Here is a 4,983-nt window from a genome sequence, read left to right on the forward strand (position 1 = left end):
GCCACCCAGGCACCCGACATATGCTTTTCTTAACAACCACAACAACAAAAAACAAAGATGGGCGTCCTTCTGGGGAGCCAATCCTGTATTAGCTATCTGCACAGTGTCACAAGTGACCTCAAGCAGCGGTGTCTCACCACTTCCGGAGCTGGGCTGTCTGGCTCAGGGACTCCCCCAAGGTTGCGGTTGGGACATTGGCTGAGGCTCTGGTCCCCCCAGGGCCGGGGACTGGGGTGGAGGGTCCTCAAGTCAGCTCGCTCACACGGAGTCCGCAGGCGACCTCAGGTCCTCCCAGGGCCGCGTGGGCGTCTTCAGCCCACGGCCGCTGGCCCCCGAGGGCGAGCCATCAGAGAGCGACGGCGGGGGCAGCTGCATGAACTCCTCTCGGGCAGAGTCCCACACGTTCTCTGTGTCAGGAAGGCCCCCAGGGAAGAGCCCGTGCAGGCAGAGTCAGAGCCACTGGTGAAGTGGAGGGTTGTAGAGAACCCGCCCCGTGTGCATCAAAACCACAGCCAACGGGACGCCTGGAGTGACCCTGTGTGCTCTGGGCACAGCTGGTGTTCACTCGGTGTCCGGGGGCTGCAGCGGGTCAACGTCCCAAAATACAGTGTCTGGCAACACAGGCAAGATGATAGCCTAGAAAGCCGTCTGTCCACACGGGGCCTCCCGCAGCGGCTTGCTCTCTTCCCGCCCGGCAAGCTCAGCAGGCGCTGCGGAAGCTGGGGTGGAACAGGGCAGCACAGACCTTGGTTCTTCTCTCTTTGCTGAAGACCTTCAGCTAGTTCCCGTCCACAGCTGTGTCCGGGGACTGCTGCAACAGCACCACACACTGGGGGCTGAGAGCATCAGAAACTCCATCTCTCAGCAATCGCAGGCTGGAAGCCCCAAACTGAGGTGTCACAAGGCCATGCCTCCTCTGAAGCCTGGGCCGGAGGTTCCTCCTGGTCTCTCCTAACTCCGGCTGTTGGGAAAGGCAGTCTTCCCACCACAAACAAAACCCTTAAGAATAGGCTTTGGGCTTGTGATCTCTCTCTCTCTCTCTCTCTCTCTCTGAGTGTGTGTCAAATAAATAAATAAAATCTTAAAAAAAAAAAAAAAAAAAAGAACGGGCTTTGGGCCTGGAACCCTAGTTTCCAACAAATAAGGGGCCCACAGAACTTGTACCAGACATCCTTCCCTGCTGTGAGCTTAGTGAGTGATCTGTTGTCCTGCTTGGGTGAGCGCCCCCAAGTGAGCTCCGTCAGGCACGCCCCCCGCTCTCAGTACTCCAGGCTCCGGGGGATTGGGTCTTCCCACTACAGCGCCCGAGGGGTGCGTGCTCAGGGACCAGCTGCCCTAGCAGACTGTGTGTCTCTTCCTTGCGTGAGTCAAGTTGCTGTGTCAGTATGTGATTGCATCGTGCTTTCCTTGGCAACTCCAATGCCAGGATGCAGTGGCACAAGTGTCTGGGCTCTTACCCAGGCGACGGGCGCTGTGAAAAGCTTTGCTCTCCTTCACGTAGCCGGGGCCCTGCCCTGGGATGGGGGCGCAGAGCTGGACACTGGAAATCTTTGGCGTCCCTTGGCTTGTGCATGTGTCATGTCAATCTCTGTGGTCACATGCCATGCCCTCTTTTTGTGTGTCTGTCTCTGTGGGACACCAGTCACTGGATTCGGGCCCCCCAATCCGATATGGCCTCATTTTAGTTAATTACACCTGCAACAACCCTATTTCCAAATAGGGTTACATTCTGAGTTACTGGGAATTGAGATGTCAACGTATCTCTGGGGGATACAATTCAAACAAAAACAGAAGTTGTAGATATGTAACTCATAGCTATATTTTTTCGATGTCATCTCTACACCCAATGTGGGGCTTGGACTTAGGACCCTGAGTTTAAGAGTCCCACGCCCCACCAACTGACCCAGCCAGGCACCCCAAATAGTTAACTTTAAAACATTTACACACTTATTCATGTATTCAGCCTTTTAGCGAGTTCTTACTACATGTGCTCCTCACTCTAGAGAATGTCGTTGATTCAGAAGCACAGCCTCCCCATGAGAGTGTGCATGCTAGTCTGTAAGACATTATGCATTCACAGTGATTTATGAGTTTTCAAGGCACTTTATAATGTTAACCTTCAAAATGTCCACTATGGGGGCGAATGGCTGGCTCAGTGGGTTGGGCCTCTGCCTTTGGCTCGGGTCATGGTCTTGGGGTCCTGGGATGGAGCCCCGCATCGGGCTCTCTGCTCAGTGGGGATCTGCTTCCTCCTCTCTCTCTGCCTGCTTCTCTGCCTGCTTGTGATCTCTGTCAAATAAAATCTTTTTTTAAAAGTCCCCTCTGAGGAAAGCAGGGTACATTATTGTTATGACATTAAGATTCCTTTCTGGTTATACATGTAATCCGTGTTCACGCCCTCACTGCAAAGTACAAAGAGAAGAACCGTGGTCCGCCAGAGCTCCCTTCCTGCGGAGAGGATCCGCCCGCCAGCAGGGCCGAGGGAGCCTGCAAACCTCTGAGCACTGCGCACAGGGACGCGCCGGCATTTCCCCGGCATTTCCCCCACGTCGTAAGCATGGCTTTGATGGCTGCGTGGTCATCCGTCATCTATTTTACGGATGAATTGGGACTTTTGAGAAAACGTCGCCCACTTCTTGGCTTATGTGGATTATACAGATGGACATTTACCACATTAGGAATTAAAACTCAGAAATTAAAACAACAGCAATTCATTTAAAATGATACACCCGGGGCGCCTGGCTGGCTCAGTGGGTGAAGCCTCTGCCTTCGGCTCAGGTCATGATCTCAGGGTCCTGGGATCGAGCCCCGCATCGGGCTCTCTGCTCAGCGGGGAGCCTGCTTCCCTCTCTCTCTGACTCCTTGTGACCTCTGCCTGTCAAATAAGTGAATAAAATCTTAAAAAAAAAAAATCGAACCAAATCTGGACACGGTGCGAACCCGGGCCGTGCAGAGCATGCAGTGGGCGTGGCTCTGCAGCTCCCCGCGCATGCGCTCTCTCCTGCCGCGCCTCCCGCAGCCCCCGCCTGCACCCGCTCGCACCCGCACCTGCTGGGGCGCCGGAAGTCCCGGGCTTGCTGCACGCAGGAGAGAAGGTACAGCGATTGCTACAGACCTGGGGCCTGCTTTTATCTTGCTTCTCTCTGGTCAGAGGCTGCCTGAAGCAGAGCCCGATAGACGGTGGGGCATGGCGACCGCACAGCATCCTTGGCCTGGATGTCCTACGGCCTCTCATTGTCAGGAGAAGGTCTGATGTCAGTGACCTGCAGGACAGTGTGACTTCCTTTCCTTTGGGACAAACCAAGAGCAGAAGCTCCCCTCCTCTTGGGAGCGCGGGGTGCGCTGGCCTCTCACGTGGGTGTTCTTGGGGAGAAATCACCATCCCCGCCCCCAGGACAAGGTGATCCATCCCGTCCGCCAAGCAGAGCTGGCTGTGACTCGGCTGTCTGGCACACAGAAGAGGGGAGCACACGTCCCGATGCTGGGCCTGAGGTCCCAGGACAGAAACAGGTGGAGGTCACACAGCACTGCAAACAGAGACCAGGCAGTCGGGACCCGCAGACTCCGGGACTGGTGGCCACAGCGGAAGGCAGCTGTGCAGACACGCGCAGACACAGGGGGTTGTGTGCACTCTCTTGTGCCACAAGGCCTGGTCTCTGCCACCGGTGCCCTTCTGGGCCCTGTCCTTTGGACTCTATGGGCATCACCCGAAGAACATGGGGTAAATGAGAAGTAGAGACACGGGCCGTGCCCAGCCATTCCCGTATTTACCAGGCAACAAAACAGCAGCACTGACACATACTCAAGAGCTTAACCTTTTAAAAACATATTTTATTTACTTATTTGAGAGAGAGCAGGGGCCAAGGGAGAGGGAGAAGCAGGCAGCCCACGCCGGGGCTTCATTCCAGGACCCTGGGATCGCGCCCCAAGCTAAAGTCACACGCTTAACGGACGGAGCCACGCAGGCGCCCCACAGTCCAACCCTAAAAAGATCAGTTTAATCTCTTCCCATCTCTGGCCCAAGTCCACGCCAAGTGACCGGAAACAACGCGCTCTAACATCAGTGAGGCGAGTACGCTTGGAAAGCCATCGTCCTGCTCCAGCGAGAACCCAGCATCCCGGCTCGGTCCTCCCGCTTCCCCGGGCCCCACCGCGGGCGCGCCGGCCCCGACCTGAGCGCGCCCCACGGCCGCGCAGGGAGGGAGACCCCAAACAGACGGACCCGGGGCTGTGCCCGGCCCCGCGGTCCTCAGGCCCAGAGCCGCAGACCGGGCGGACGAAGGTCCCCAAGCGGCCCCGTGCGACCTCCCAGCGCACCTTCCGTCGAGCAGCAGGGGCGGCTCCGGCGGCTCCCAAGCCGAGGGCGCTCCGCACCCCCGAGGAACGCGCCCCTTCTTGCTGCCGGGAGCGCGAGGGCTTGACCCGCGAGGAGCGGGGCGCGCGGCGCTCACAGCTCCGGGCCCCACCTCGGGGGTCTCCGACCGCGCGGCTGGGGCGGACGAGCTGACCCCGACTTAACTCCAGCGGGGACGAGCCCGGGGGCCGGGCGGCGCGCGCCCCGGCGAGAAGGGAGCCCCGCGGCCGCAGGACCGGACCAGACAGTTGCTCTTCCGGAGCCGTCTCTGGGCACGCACCCGTCACACGCTTCGGAGGACAGACGGCCCCGTTCGCACACAGTCCCCTCCCCCGTCCTTCAAAGCGTCTCCCGGAACCGCCGCTCGGTTCGGAAGTTCCCCGGCCGGCAGCTGAGTGGGCGGGGCCCGGCGAGGGCGCCGCCGCGTTCGCCCCGGGCCCCGCCCCGAACCCCACGCACGCGCGCCGGGGCCCGCCAGGCCTTATTTCTCGGCGTTGCATGCCTTCCCAATGAGCGCCAAATAAGTCTCCGGGCCCGCCTCCGCCCTGCGTGCGCGGCCCCGCCGCCTGCGTCACTAGGAAGCGCGCGCCCGGGCTGCCGCCGCCGCCGCCGCCGCCGCCGCCGAATCC

This window comes from Mustela erminea, chromosome 7 (assembly GCF_009829155.1).
Source record: "Mustela erminea isolate mMusErm1 chromosome 7, mMusErm1.Pri, whole genome shotgun sequence".
NCBI classification, from domain to species: Eukaryota; Metazoa; Chordata; class Mammalia; order Carnivora; family Mustelidae; genus Mustela; species Mustela erminea.